The following is a 16,358-nucleotide window of genomic DNA, read 5'->3' as shown; positions in this document are numbered from 1 at the left end:
CAGAATTGCTCCAACAGTCTTCAAGCGACAGAGGCTTTTTATCTTATATTCTCAGGGTTGGTTTTTTTGGTTTTTTTTATAGGAGATGGTTCAGATTGAATAATATACACATATATACATACACACACACACATACACATATACATTTACTTTTTCTTACTTTTTGCTCTTAACCGGTGTGCATGCCTTGCTCCTCAGAGATATCTTTAGTTGCACTCTTGGACAGAATTGAGAGAGCAAAGACCCCTAGTTAAGTATCCATGGACTATCCAGGAGCACCAGCAGCAAGAGAGCAAGTTACTACCATATCTCAAGTAGTCCCCAAGGGGATCATCAAGATGGTAGAGTCAATTGAATCCATGACCTCTCTGCTGAAGCTGCCAATAAGGAAGCAAATTAGTGCCAATTCTAATGGTGCTTTTGTCTGAAGCAAGGTATTATTTCCTTCTCTTGGGGCATTTATGCTGAGCTCATCACCATGAGATCTGAATGCTTAGGTGAGAACAACAGGTCTGAGATTACCAGTAAATGCAATACAGGACCACAAACAGCTTTCAGATGTGGATAGTAAAAGCAACGTCTTGAGCTTCTCCTATAGGAAGCTAAAAGGAGACATTTAATAAGCTGTGGTCACTATCAGACTGGAATGGATTTGACCTGTTGACCTCAGGGTGAAAGGCTCTATATCCTATTACCAGTCCCCTGAGCTTCACAATCCTGAGAGCTGTTATTTCGTAGCTGTCCCAACCCGTATAACTTACAGCTGATCACATCTGTGCAGAACTACCTATACATCAGGTTTTTTTGCTTTAGCAACTGATCAAACTCAATTAAGTTGATTTTGGATAAAATGTGCGTCACCGAACACATTTTCCTTGCAGGCTCAGTGGAATTTCATTGTAAGCAACCCTGCTAAATTTGCCCAGAAGAGCATTGCAGCATTTTCACTTCTTTTCTTGCCTTGAAAAAAAATGATCTTGAACACAGAAAAAGACGACTCTGCATCCTTGTCCTTGGCCTGTTCCCAACTACGTCTTTAGCATTCAGACACTGGCTTGACCACTGGCCTCAGACACTGGCTATGACTCTATTTGAGCTCTTGACTCTAGACTCAGGCTCTTGACCACTGGCCCAGACATTAAGCATGATGGCCCATGCCCCACTCATTACAGCACTCTGCTGTAGCATCTGATTGTGTAGACATATCCTGGCCTCAGGACACTGAGGGGATACAAATGACCACCAGAAGCTCACAGAGGAGCACCCCATGTAATAACTTTGCCCCTCTGATACTACAAAGCTCTCCCCAGCAGAGGATAAAACCCACGAGTTTGCTCAGACACTAGTCTATGGTGAAATGGTGCTCATTGTGGTATCGAAACCCACCACAGACCTTGCCACCTTCCTCTCCAAAGACAAGGCACCCTTCTTTGACATGCCTTCTCTCACATCCACATGAGGCCTAGTGTGCATGTAGCTCATAAGGCAGACAAAGCCAAAAAACCCACCTGTATAAAGCCCAATACAAGACACAAGGTTCGTTCTCAAGGGAGAGATCCAAGAAACAGAAATGAACAGATGTCATAATTGCATCTTATAGTGTATTTCTTGAACACCCTCATGGCGAGGACGTTATAGGAACAGAATGGGAGGACTTGACTTTGAAAGCAATCGGTAAGTCCAATATTGACCTCTAGTTTGGCTGTACGTGGTTGCGAAAGCTTCTATTTCTACACATTAACAATGATCTTTTATTAATTCCAGTCTTGCAGTAACTTGGGAGACAACAGCTCCATTGATGTGCCTTTGCAAACAAATGAAAAACCATTGCTTAATAAGCATGAGCTGAAATCCTGTTGATCTATCCATCTCCTCTGCAGCGAGATGTCCGAGAGAGGAAACTTACTTGGTTACTCCCAGCAGTGTTTTGGTATGAAGCCTGCAAATCAGTGGGAATTAGACATGAAGAAGCAGTGAGATTTTTTTCCCCACTATTACATATTTGTACATCAATCACGGGTCTCTTTGGAACCGCGCCACCAGCCACCGGACCCTGCTGGGAGATACGGGAAAAGCAGCGAGGGAAGGGGTCATTTTGCTCTTCATGCCAGCTGACACTGCAGAGTTCACTATGGAGCAACAAGTAGCAAAACCCAGACTTTCTTTCACAAGTTCTTTGTGGTGAGCCTCACAGCTGGATGGTAGCACCCACTGCGGTCCAAAGTTAACGTTCTGGCTAAGTTTTATCATTGTTTTCTCAAATTTTATCATTGTTTCCCCAAATTAGGCCCATTTGGAAATTACTCCTTTTATGCCTTTTCTCTCCCCATGATAGGAGGTGGCCCATAGTTTGGAAAACTCACGGGAGAGGAAGGGCTGCTGCAGCTGCAGATACGGTATATGAGAACAAATTAGATGCGGAGAGCAAACCTACCGGGGGATGAGCTGGCTGAGCCAACTGGCATTTTCTGGCCTTGTTTTCTAGGACTTTATGAAGGAGATGAGGTGGTTTGGATGAGACTCTTACTCTGGGGTGGCCAACTCTCCAGGAGGGAAGGAGATGGGAAATATCAGTATCTCTCAGCTGCAGTAAACAGCTTCAGGGAGGTTTGAACTGATAGCCCCATGAAGAGGTACAAATGGAGGCTTGGGGCTTTGATCTTATTTATGACACTGGAGAGAGAGAGACAGAGGGAGAGATCTCATGAATGTGAGGGTGGGGAGAATTATATCCCCCAAAATGGAGCAAAAAAAGGCGGTGATTGCATATTCCTGCCAGCTTCTCCACCAAGGCATGCAAGCAGCTTGAAAAGTGCCTAGATGTCCAGTTCTCAGGTAGTGCACTTCTCCTTTAAAAAGCTAGCGTCGCTTCTTATTTTTGAGGCATGTGATATTAATTTTACTTCCATGTTCCTTGTGGCAGCTAGCAGTCTTTGGAACAGATGGAGTTATTTCCATCTATGATGACAGACTGGTGGTCTAGGGCTGGATGGACTGACTAGGAGTGGAAGAATATCTATTGCTTGTTCAAGAGCTGGCCTGGGCCAACCCCCCTCATACAAGACATCTATTGATCATTCATGGTGCAGTTCATCTCTTCTGCTGTGATGCACATCGGGAATATAAAAGGTGCACTGTGTTCCTTTGCAGTGCCATCGCTTCTTATATTTTAAGGGACCTTGCAAATCAGATCCGAAGTTCCCATCCACAGCGGTCAACCGGGGTAAAAAAAAAAAGGAAAAAAAGAAAAAGTCATTTTAGTAATGAAAGTATTTTGGATGTCAGCTCAAAAAGGAAGCTGGCACTAAAATTTGCCTGAGTTCTGTTCAAAGTCGTGGATCCGCCCGGGCTCCCCGTAGCTGGATTCCTCTCGGTGGAACGGAATTTCCCCAATATATCACGATGGTTCTGGCACCTGTTTCTTTGCAGCAGTTATAAATCTCCCACAGGTCACAGGACTCTGTAAGAGAAGAAAAGAAAAAATACCCCACTTTTCTTGGCCTGGACTTGCAGGTTTGGAGAGGGACAGAAATGCATGCCTCATCCAAAGAAAACTCAGCCTGGCTCTGTGCTGCTCATAACTCAGTTGGAAAGCCTCTTTCACTGTGCATACCCTGCAGAGGTCTCCTGGATATAACCTGTTAGACCCCACCAAGAACACATTTTTTTGGCTCTCGAAGCCTCGCTTGTCTGCAGGGTGTTTGCCAAGCATAAGAAACGAAGACGGGGGAGACAAGAAACCCAACGGCAGCTTTGCATCAGGTCCCAATTAAGACATCAAACTAAACCCTTCAGTCCGGGTTCTCAAACATCCCTGTATATAATATTTCCCAAAGGACTAGAATTCCTGTACAAGCTTTATGCTGCCTTTAACTCTATAGAAGGAGCACTCAGTAAGCCTAACAGCTTTCACATTTATGTTTGTGATGGTAGCGGGTGTTTTCTTTTTCACTAAATAAGGTATGGACAGCTGGACTCAGTGTTAACTCTTTATATACAGCTTGGGCTCAATTCAGCCTGTTATAACAGGCAATAATAAAACCTAATATGGCCATTTGGTCAAGAATCAGTTGGAACACAAGAGAACTCAGAGCAAGGTGGAGACCTGGGATGCGACTCAGCAAACGACCGGACCAACATTGTTGACATTTATCCAAGACGCAGAAGGAGCATCTGTATCTTAAAGAGTTCCACTCAAAGAAGTAAAGGTATCGCAAGTACGGCATTGTGGCAGCTGGAAGTCAAGATACCCTAGGCAACTTCAGAGCCCTACCTTGCAACCCAATTTCCATTGCCCCACTGGGAATAAAAACAGAGCATGCATTGGAAACACCAATGGGAACTCCAGGTTTGTTCCAGGTGCCCCATTGTGGAACAGAAGGGTGTGCGTTCTGCTCCTCTATTTGGTTTAAAAATAATAGGCAATGACAAGTTGAGACAAAGCACACAGGGCACAGCAAGATGAGCATCTTTGAGGTGCTGCAACACGCACATGGTGAATGTGAAAAGGTGACAAATGTAGATACTGGGAAACCCCAGTGTCTAAAAAAATAGGGCAAACAAAGAAGCATGGTGCATGCTCTAGGACCATGTACCACAGTAACTGGAAGCTGGGTCCTCCTAGGAGATGCCTCTGTGTGCTGGAGCAAATAAGAGCAGACAGGGCTCCCAGCAGCTGGTTCTGGAGCATGGCTGGCACCCAGGATCTGTCTAGGGCTGCTCCAGAGCCTGCCTGGTACCCAGGCTCTGTCCTGGAGCCAGGCACAGCAGCCAAACCAGATGGGCTGCCTTGCAGCCGTGCACGGTGACCAGCTGTGCCCGTGACTGAGAGGGTGAGGCACCCAGGCCTCAGCTGCAAAGGACTCAGAGGCTGCGGCAGTGACCATCACGGGCAAGCGGGCAGACACAGCTGGAAGAGTTTGCCCAGGCCTAGTACCAGGGACCCAGCTGAAGGCCAGAAGAGGTGGCTGACCTCCTGGGGGCCAGGAGGGCCAACAGCGGCAGTCCATTGTGGGCCACCACAATGAACATGTGTTTTGGGGGATAATTGCCCAGATGTTGGAGCGAGAGCACCAGAAGACCTGGCATTAGTGCCGGACAAAGGCCAAGGCATTGTGGCTGCAATTTAATGTTATCCACGATGCCAACCAGTGCTCGGGGTGCGGTGCACCATTATGTCCCACTACGAGGAGCTGGCCCACATCCTGGGGCTCAGAGCCCCGAGCCCTCCTGGGCAGGTGAGGATAAGGGGAGCAGAGGACAGAGATGTGGGTTCCATTGAGCACCCCAACACAGTTGGGGAATCCAAGGGCCCCAAACCCTGCCACCACCTCCCCAGGGTCAGCCAGGCAGATAACCCAGTTGAGCAAGATGCCCCAGAATGCCCCACAAAGATCTAAGATGTCCTGGCCAGCCATGGACTTCCCCACCTCAAAGAAGTGGGCCACATACCTGTGTCTGACAGGTGTGGCCAACCTCGGGATGGCTATGGACACACAATTCTCTGGGTTGAGGGCCCGACACAATGTTCAGAGCCAGGTAGGCCACCAGGTGCATGAATGTGCCCCTTGACATTCTGGTCTGCACCCAACATCCATCATCCCAGGTGGGGAGGACTATATGCTCCCACCAGTGCTTGCTGGTGGCCCAGACCCAGGTGCAGCAGCAGATCTCAACAGGATCTTCATTGTTGTCTTCTCTTTCTGATGGGTCTGGGTGGGTGGGAATGGGGCAGAGGGCAGTAGCAGGGGCTGGTGGGGTGGGTGTGGTCCTCCCTAACAAGGACAACTGGTACTTGCAGGCATTAGCCAGGTGGTAGACTCTGGCCCCTAACCACTGCCTGGACACAGCGGTGCTGCTGTGCAGCTATGGCCCACTGCCAGCTGGCCCAGAGGTGCAGGCAGCTCTCCCAGAGTGCCCATACCACAGCTTAATCAGCCACGCGGTCCCTGCCCAGGTCTGGCCGGCATGCAGCCATGGAGCTGCAGGTCCCAGGGCCCAGGTCCTGTTGCAGATGGCAGCAGGTCAAAGCCAGGCATCAGTCTCTGCTGCCCGACTGCTGCAGTGGGTACAGGGTGCAGGGGCCACTCTAGGTCAGGGCTTCTGCAGCAGTCCTGCTGGCACAGGGGACTAGTATCTTCAGACACCAACTGTCCTAACCTGAGACTCTCCTGAGGTCAAGTAACCCTGAACTGCTCACCAGGGCAGTTTTTTATACTGCTGGGGCCAGCACTTGTGCTTGCCCCAGCCTCCAGATGCCCCTGGCTGAAGATCCAAGAGGAGATGAGCAGGGTTGGTTTGCCTAAAGTGGCACAATTTGACCCACACCAAAGCACATGTTCAGGCATGTGCACTGAGGCATACATCACCAACACAAATTTATGCCACGGCTATTTGTGCCACTGCCAGCACAAGTGCCTGCACGTGCGGACACATCCACACAGTTCAAAGTGAAATGCTTGACTGCTGTGAGTTTATGACATCAACTTTCTGCAAATGCAGACACAACACAGGTAATTCAGCTGCTTCTCCTGTAAAACCATGCAATTAGCATTACAGAGGAAGAGACCGAACTGGATAGGCTCTGGTTGTAGGTAGAAGGGCTTTTTTTTAAGTTTAATGCTAAATCATTAGAAGCAAACGCTTTGTGCATACCTTTATGGTGATTTGCCTATGAAAAAAATAGGCCAGAAGAGACTCCCTCCAACAAGTTATAAACAAATATTGGTGGACGGATAGATGGATCAACTGGATAGATGGATGCTGCAAACTATGGGTATGGCTCTAGTTTTAGATTTGGCAAAGTTGACCTCATTTTTAATATAGAGGTGAAAGTTCCCTGGAAAATATTTCTTCTTATTCAAGCAACCTGAGATGTTTGATGAAGGCATCAGAGTCTTGCTGCAATTTTCGGGGATTGGATTTTACTTTTGTAAGTCAGGTGTTCAACAATCCCATACTAAAGAAGAGTGAGAAAAGAGCTTATTTCTCTTTGATGACTCATCTCCAAGTAACCCAAAAGACTAAACAACATACATTTCCTTTGTTGGAGGTAAGAAAAAGAAGAATTACTTCTTAAAATGCACTCTAAGACTAACAGGATTAAGGGGTTTTTTTGAGTGGATAATTCCCCTTTTCAACACTGGATTCAACAAAATAAATGATTCAGAATGTGATCTGAAGTTTACCCATCAAGACACTTCCTGGAGTTAAATGTATTAGAGAACTGCAATGATTAACAAAATGCTCCCTCATCTGTTTTATATCCTCTCTTTTATCTGACCCCAGTTCTTCTAATTATCTTATTAAAAGGGGGCTATAAATACGAGCGGTGAAGACGATGGTGGAATGTTACTGAAATTGATACCGTCCGAGATGAAATGTCACTGACTTAATTATGTTCCCTCCCTCAACAGCACTTCACATGGAAAACTATTCTTTCCCCATAATGCACCAACCCCAACTATCTCTGTAAAATGGGTATTCTGAACATATGATGAATGGACACCTTGCCATCTGTCCAGGGAACTGAAGGTCACTGTATATGTGCCAGTTAGAGTGTGGATAATTTTTACTTCCTGTTGAAATCTTTCCTACAGGCAGTACATCATAGGGTAGGGTGAGCTAGGGTAGGGTGGTGTGTTTCTGCTGAGTCCAGTTAAGTTATACATATTTACAGCAGACAAGGAGCAAGACCTATGAATGTCAGGAGTCAAATTTAGGAGCCTGGATTTTTCCCTCATGAGGTTTGGGCACTGGCTTAATTTCACTGGCTCTTTGTGACATGAGTGTCTTGTTTCTAAGTTGGACGCACACCTTGCTGGGGTTATATACAGTCTTTCCTGCCCAGAGCAGGGGGGCTGGACCTGATGATCATGCGATGACCCTTCCAGCCCTAAACATCTGTGAAAATTAGAGCCTGGTTGATCAGTCTCCTCCAGAAGCTTGTACATTCCCTTTCCCAGAATCCCATAGAAACTGGGAGCCTTCTGGTGTGCACTTTCAGGATGCATGCCGTAGATGCAACAAAAGCAAATGTGCTTTCATGTCAAGATTAAAGCCCAAGAGATTATAGATGTTTAGAAAAACAAGCTTCCAAAACTCAGTCCCTTTCTCCTGCTCACCCTTCCCTTGGGATTTTGTGTCCAGTTTGACAGAAACACATAACAGAAGTCCATTAGCCATACATAGGCAGATTCCCCAAATCACCACAGATGCAACAGGACAACTTTCAGATTCTCCATCCAGTATTTTAGGGGTCAGTGGTCAGAAGCTTATGGACCTTGGAAACATCAGAGAAGCCCCAAGGAAAGCAAGGGGCACCAGGAACCCTTGACCCCCACCAGTTTTAACCATGTTTGTGAATGCAGAGCAAAGAACCAATGGCTTCCTGCAACATATCCAACATCACCCAGGTCTGCCTTTCTTCCTAGTGCAGTTTGAACCTATTGACACCCTGCAGGCATTTCCTGATAGAAAGAAGAAGGGAAGAGAGGACAGTGGGAAGTCACACAGAGTCCTTGCCTACGGTGCAAAGAGAGCAAGTGAGCTCTCTGATCCCCCGTCATGATGCAGAGAAAGAGAATAGACAGGGGTGGGCAATTATTTTGAATGAAGGGCCACTTACTGAGTTTTGGCAAGCCATCGAGGGCTGCATGACAGGCAGCCAGGGGCAGATAAATATTAATTTTCTAAATTTTTTAGGGCCCCGTGGGCCAGATAGAATGACCTGGCGAGCCACATTCGGCCTGCGGGCCGCATTTTGCCCACCCCTGGGATAGAAGGTCGCACAAATCCCCCGATGGGAGACAGGGAAGACTTGCAGAGAACACCTGAAATCAAGAAGCATAAGACGGTAATGCATAGGGAGGCTGCAGGAGACAATTGGGTAATCCTAAGAGCCCCACATCTGTCCAATGTGTGTGGCCTATAGAAGCCATGAAGCACGTGATCCTCTGACTATTCATCCTCTGACTATTGAACCATAGTGTTACTGGTCAAAAAAAGATATTCTCCAGATTAGCCAAAACTTCAAAATCCCCCAGGAAGTCTTTTTGATCCAATAAGGTCTGCCTTTTTGTCCAATGTTTGCACAGCGCCTTGCACAAAGAGGCCACACCTGAGATCCTAGGTGCTACTGTAATTCAAATTCAGTAAGCCCTCAAACTTTCTGAGCCGTATCTGTTCGTTTCTCATATGGATCTCCCAAATGGCTTGGCTGAGTATGGAGTTCTCCTGTTCTCCCGGAAAGATCTTAGGAAACTGTAGACCCTTCTTTGGACTTCTGATTAGACAAAATGGTCTCGATTCCAGGGAGATTCGACTAAAATACCACTTTTTGCTCACCATTTATGGAGCCAGGGTGAAAGCGCTCTTCATCACATTTTAGACAAATGTTTTGGCTGTGTCGGGCCTTGTTTGAACCAGCCATGTATGCATTTGTTTGGGCTCTGAGGCTTTGTGCTTCCATTGTCTAAATGCATATTTATACGGTGTTCACAAATCTGTTACGTTGAGAAGATCTAGCCCTTAATTACACAACACAGTCAACCACATTCTTTGGGATCTTTCCCAAGTTTATTTAAGAGGAGGAAAAAGTTATTATGGAAATTACCACAGGGTTTTTCTTCTCTTTTCTTTCCTTTGGAAACTGGGCATTTTTGTATCAATCCATAAACCACAAGAACGCTCATCAGTTTAATAGTTTCCTGTCAAGGAGCCCTTTCAAGTTAAGCTGTCAGTTAGCAGAATGGGTGTGGAGTGCTGGAAATGAAATGGTGGTAAAACTCCCAGAATGACGACCCCCCAGGGCAGATGCATGTTTGAATGGTTTTGGGATGCCTCCACGCTTGTACCCCACAATGCTCACAATTTCCTTCAGTCTTGTGTCTTCATCAGATAGAGATGTGCCATCTTTAGTTAAAAAGTCCTGGCAATCCACAGGTAACTGGTAGCTCTGTGCCTCAAGACTCCCACCTCAACGTTTGATGGGAACTTCATTAACGGGACTCCCTCGGGGTGTGGTTGCATGGGAGGCGGAGGCCCAGGAAATAAATGGTTATTTGCATGTTGTGGTTTACATGCTTTAGTCTTGATGAGACACACAATCTTTTCATAATAGAGGTACTGAAAAGTTCCTCCTCGATTTCTGTTAGGCCACGTGTGCGTCCAAACCTTCTTCAATGAAGACGTTCATTTCTACCACATATCATAGCACCTTCACATATGCAATTAGTTAATGGTTGTGCCTACTGTAACACAATGGGATAATCCCCCATCAGATCTTCAAAGCAAAGCAGGGTGATTTTCTGGCTAAGACATTATCTAAGGACTCTGGAAATATGAGCTCTGTTCCAGTGTTGACTCAGGCTCTTTCCATAGTCTTATTTTAAAAAAAAAAGAGATCACTCGGACCATTATTACTGGCCTCTGATTCTGGCTATCACTAATATTGAAACATTTCCATCAAAATGCAATTTTGACCAAAGGGGTGGGGGAGCCTTTTGCTGAATACTTTCTTTTTGATTTTCACAGATATTATAATTTTGGTCAAAAACAAATACATTTTGACAAAAATACCTTTAGAACACCAAAAAGGCTGTACATTTTGATGCTGGGTTTTCATTGGATCTTTTGTAGCAATATCAGACACAGGTATTTTCTATATACTTTTTTTTTTTTTTTAAGGATGTGGGACTTTTGCAAGTCCATCTAATGCTGGGTGCCTTATTTTCTTGGCACTCTGTTGGATACTTCTTAGAACAGCTTGAACTGAAGACCAGAGTCAAAGGCCATTTTTGAAAACAGTTGTCTGAACCTGTTTGTTTTCCACATATTATGGGCCCTGTGGTTACATTTCCCTATTGTACTCATTATCATGTTGGGAAGATACACAAGGATTTTTTTATGAGCCCCATCACCATTTATGAATTTAAGTTAAGGTGAGTCAGATGCGAGTGGTATTTAGATGGGATACCTTCCAGGGAATTAAAAATAAGGTGTTTCAGAAATCTGTGCTAGTGATTCAGTAACTGTTACTCTTCCTGTTGAGTCAGGATTGACTTGCTCTAATGGTGCTACCAGCACTGGGTGGCTGGGATTTTCTCTTTCAAATTCATCTCTATTCTTCCTTTCTTGCCCCCTGTGCCCATTAGTGTGGTATCTAAGTGTTTTCCCCAAATTATAGACATACTCATTTAACAATGTATTTATCCTTCTTCCTTTTGGGTCAGCAGGGACTGGACTTGGCTTATTTTACATGTTTGGATTTTCTTGTTTGGTTTTAGATCCTATTTTGACTGTGGTGATGTTGTGGGAAGACTCGGTCGGGGATGTGGATTGTGCATTTTGCTCTGAGGTTCGTGGCCGGGCTCCTTCCAAGAGCAAGTTCCACATCTATGTGGCGAGTTCATCCTATGTCCCATCAGCAAAGTGGTTGCTAGTAGATGGAGCATCATCTCAGGTTTATACCGCAGGATGGTGAATTTTTGAAGGCCTGGACATAGCATGTTTGCACCAGTGTAATCAGGCTCATCTCAATGGCATTAACAAAGAGGAGACATGGCATCTAGATGGAGGTGGGTTGATACAAGGGGCCTCTGATGACTTTGAATTACAGAAGCAAAGCCTTGAAAGTGCTAAAGCAGCAGGAACACCCCCCACCCCCACCTGCCATTTCTTCTAGGAGATTTTGCCACTATAAAAGCCATAGGAGCTCCAGCCCCTAATATAGAAAAGACTCTAGAGCTTAGTGGATGACCAAGGCCATAACCTATTAAGATACCAAACATTTATAATACTTAGGTTCGACTACACCCAGGAGATGGCTTCCTAAGGAGGGAGGGGAGAACGGAAATAGCAAGAACATTTATGGGCAAGTTTTGGATACCCATTTAAGATCCACCTATGCCTACACATTGGGCCATTGCTGCAGGATATCAGTTTTTCCCATGAAGACAGCCCTAAAGCCCACTATTCTGAGCTCATTTCACAGTACAAAGCTCCCAGCGTATCATTTATATCCCCAGCTGATACAGTGCATCTAAGCTGGGGGATGTTCATAGAAAAAAACCGTGAGGGCATTGACAACCGGCAGAGCAAACAGCAGCCTCGAGGAGCTCCAATGTGTGCCTCCTGGTACAAGAAGGCAAAGACCCACGGGGAACAAAAGGCAACCAAAAGCCACATTTGCAGCTCTGCTGAGCTCTCCCTTGGCTCAGACTGGGGAATTGACTGGTTACATGTGCCAGCCTCCAAAATGAGAAAATTAAGCTGAGTCTGCTGTGGTAAAAGAAGGGAGGGGAAGCCCAGTTTCACTTTTATAGGGACTGGTCTGTTCGGCATTTTGCTTCAAAGTCCCGCTGGCTGATGCTTTCCAGAGGGTATGGTGGAGTCCTTGAGCTCCAGTGCCTTTGTTTGTTTGCTCAACTCTTTGGCTCCCTCGGATATTACAATGAGCCTTGGGAATTACTCAGACAGCAATCTGTAAGTAATGTTTATGTAACTTTGTTCCTGAAGTGGGTCCTCATGACGTTTCATCTGGTGAGCAGTCCAGACAGCATTCCCTGGGTCTGGGTGGATGGCCCTCTTGGCTATGGAGGAAGAGCGGTGTCTGTCTTTCTGGTTAGACAGAAGTCCCTCGGCCCCTTCTTGAACAAAGTGCGTTGTTCTCATGTTGGTGTGGACGTGGTCCCCATGCAGATGTGGATGTGGTGCTAAGAGAACTGTGGGTTATTAAGCCACTGCAAAGCTTGCAAAAAGATGCCGCTTCGTTGCTGGTGTGTTTCCATCAAATACCTGAAGAAGGAGTAAGGCTTGATTCCCAGTTGCCTTGTATTTCTGGCACCATTTACCTGTGCAAAGTAGCTCTAAAATGCTTACGAGAAGCAGCAAGTGGGCCTCCATTCAGTAGCAATTTCTGGAGGGGTTTTCTGCGGCTGCCTACACTGATCTGATCAATTCCAATCCCGCAACTGGTGCAACACCATTGCCTCCAGTGAGGTTACCCCTGATTTACGCAGGTGCATACCTTACAGCGCAGACGCTACAGGCAGAAACCATCCTTCTTATAATTGTATGCCGTCATCTCTTCTTGTAACTAGCTTTCTGCTGCTTCAGAGGCAGATTATTATTTTGGCTTTGGCAATATTTTGTCTGGGTGGAAGGAGGAGACACCACTATCTCTTCATTTTGGCTGAAAGAAATGTTCTGACTAATGGGTGGCCTGTTTTTTCCCAGACCCACATTTCTTAGGCTGATTAACAGTGCCTGAAGTATGTGCAATGATCAGCAGTCTTGCATTTCATTCTCAGTATTTCCTTTGATTTCACAGGATGAAATTAAGAAAATATCAGGGCGGATCAGGACAGATCATTCCTTTCTACACTACCGATAAACATGAGTCAAGGAGTGGTGCTCTCCCCTGCTCAGGGGGCGGGAAATCAGCTCGACTAAGCTTTTGTTCATTTGTATTGAACTTTTATTTATTTATTTATTTATTTTAGTTTTCATTAAACATATAACATTAAACTACTGTGATTTTTTTTTAATAAAGAAAGCATCATGCCTTTAAAACTACATTTTAAAAGAATTAGCCAAAAAAAAAAAAAAGGATATTTTTTTTCATCTAAAAAAAAGGTTGGATGAAAGTTTCTGATCAGCTCCACCCATGTGAGTCAACAACACTCTACCTACAGGGAATATTCCTTAGGAAGAATGCTTCATGAATCCTCCTTTATAGCCATAATGATCTGGTTTTGGTCTTTCGTAACTATGAAGTTCTCCAAAAAGTTTGAAGTCACAATGTGAGCTGCTAGCAAAGCCAGGAATGTTGCTGTGAGGATGGAAATTATGCTGCCCATATTCTCAGCAGGGAAAGATTTTAGGAAAATAGCTCTTCCCTACTTTTTATAAGTTATGGTAACAGCTAGAATTAAGATACTCATTAAACTTGCTCTCATCATACTAGTAAAAGATCTAAGTGCATGGTCAGGAATGTCAAGCCAACTAAGAAGTCTTTTGAGGCTCTAACCCACAGTAGTCCCACCAGGCTGCAGCTTAAACTTTGTCTCGTTACAGCCTGTGGCAGTAGGGATTGCGTTGGTTTTACTCCGGCTTTCTTTTTCCTTCCCACAGCTTCCAAAAAAGGAAGTTATTACAAAATTAAGGAGAGTTTTTGCTGGTAAAAACAGATGAATCAAGATAAGATGGAAACAATAGCAACCTATCTGATTAAATGATGGGAAACGCTCGGTTGTGTTCAGGTCCCTTTCTTAAAGTACTGCAGGCAAGTAGGTGTCTGGTTATTGTTAGCGGTGGGGGGACCTAAAAGGTTGCATACAGCTTCCAATAGCTTGCATCTTTCCAGCAGTGCGTTGTGCTGTTATCTTTACAACGCGCTCTGCGTGCAGCCCATTTGACTTGGGTTTTTTCCAAGATCCAAAATTGAATCCACCTGATATAAATGGACTTGCAAATCACCTTATCTCTAGTGACATGATGGACAGCTGCTTTCACATTGCAGCCAACGGAACGAATGGGACACGTTCGCCCTCGGGTCAGGTTCCCAGGTTAATGTGCGGCACATGTAACTCACGGCTCCCTGCCACGAGCAAAAGCGCAGCTTCAGCAAATAACAGGCACCTTGGAGTCATAAGATGTGGAGTTTGGGGCTTTTTGTTATTTTTTAAAGCAAGTCAAGTGTTTACTTTAACAGCTGCAGCTACACAAGATCCACACCACTCTGCATCATAACCGTGGAGAAACCGGCTTCCTTACCCTCTTCTGTTTGGTCCATCTTGCAGCTTTAGACTGTAAGCTCTTTGGGGCATGGGGTTTGTCTGTTGTTGTGTGTTTGTGCACATAATGCACAAATTAATTAATAAGTAATTAATAATATTAATATTATTAATTAAATATTAATTAATAATTAATACTTTTACATAATGTACAATAGAGTCCAGTTCTTCCTTGGGATCTCTAGGTAATCCAAGTAAATAATAATGCATCTTGAGGTCCTTTGAAAGTCATCTGGTTCATGTCTTTTCCTCCACCCTTGACCCAGAGTTAGAGGTTAGCTTTGTCCTGGGGAGGGGATAGATTCACAGAGGCAGAAACAGTAGTTAGGTGTTGATTTTGCATGTGCATTTAGTGGCTATTAAGTGCTTAGTTCCCTTGTCTAATAAAGTTGGTCTAATAAAAGGTATCATTTTGGAACCAAGAGTTCTAGTTTTTTTGTATGTCTAGTTCCCCTTTCTGCCTTTAAAATTTGCTCCTTAGTTACTGAGCACGCAGCAGCAGCAAGAGAGCAGGACAATTTGGGGGCAATAACTCACTTAGAAGGATATCTTCTTATAGTCTAATCCTCCACGGTTCTGAGTACTTTCATCTCCCATTGACTAAAATACATTCAATAACCATAGAGCAAATCCCATTGATTTGAGGGTGTTCCAGCAAGTCATGAAACTAGGAGTTTCTCTTCCTCCATTCCTTATACATTAGCATTTAAGACCCTAGCCTGAACCTGCAGTGTTACACGTTTTCTGACTGAGAGCCAAGGGGAAAGACCCAGTCCCTCCAGATCAGGGTAGCATTTTATGGGCCCAGCTGTGTGGTCTCAGTCGGTTTTGTAGCCGATTAGAAGAACTCAACCTACATGAAATATAGGCCCAGATCTAGGCCTACAGGCACAATAACCCGAAGAGAGCCAGGAATTTGCAAATGCGTTTCAGGTTGTCATATGCAAACGTGCTTTGGGTGCACAAATACAGATTTTTTGCACGTGCAAGTAGGTTAGTTTGTGTGAATTTCTAAGCAGGTTACAAAACGAACCTAGCGATGTATGGCATATTGTCCTGAATCGACACAAGCCCAAGGATATAATCTTCTCCAGAGATGCAGGACTAAGAAAAGCTACTGTTCTCCTATTGTGGCTGCATACATTAATGCCACTAGCAGGGAAATCCCTAAAAATTATGTCCACCAAGCATTTAAAAATCACGACCCAGGCCCACCAACATGAGATTGTCTTCATTTTATGTTTTAAATATAAATACATTTTGCTTTTTCAACCTTTAGGGGCCTCTTGTTTTCGAGCTTCTCTCTACTCGAAGGACTAAAAGTGGCATTTATTTTTAAATGAAAGCCAAGACTCCCAAGCAGCTTCTTGATTCCAGCCACTGGAATCTTCCTGGCAGATATCAAATACCGTGAGACATACTAAAATAGCTAAAATTGCCAAGGCTGTGCACACCCTTATCTAAACACACATGTACTATAATACCATCTCTGCAATTGCTGCCTGTGTTCACAGCTAGTCTACAGATCCCCTGAGGCTTCCCCAAGAAGAACATTTATCACAA

The 16,358-nt window shown here is 44.8% G+C and overlaps 1 long non-coding RNA gene across 1 annotated transcript in view; it reads right to left on the bottom strand.

Moving 5' to 3' along the window:
- Positions 1 to 1,581: 1,581 nt before the first annotated feature.
- The window catches only part of LOC109281075 (uncharacterized), a 37,277-nt gene continuing 22,500 nt past the window's right edge, over positions 1,582 to 16,358 (bottom strand). Inside the window, exon 2 of the long non-coding RNA XR_002087602.2 lies at positions 1,582 to 3,460. This is a non-coding gene — a long non-coding RNA (uncharacterized LOC109281075). The remainder of the gene's footprint in view (positions 3,461 to 16,358) is intronic.

The sequence above is a fragment of the Alligator mississippiensis genome, chromosome 5 (assembly GCF_030867095.1).
Source record: "Alligator mississippiensis isolate rAllMis1 chromosome 5, rAllMis1, whole genome shotgun sequence".
Taxonomy (NCBI): domain Eukaryota; kingdom Metazoa; phylum Chordata; order Crocodylia; family Alligatoridae; genus Alligator; species Alligator mississippiensis.
Note: the sequence above shows the minus strand (reverse complement) of the source record. Positions and strands in the feature narration are given on the sequence as shown.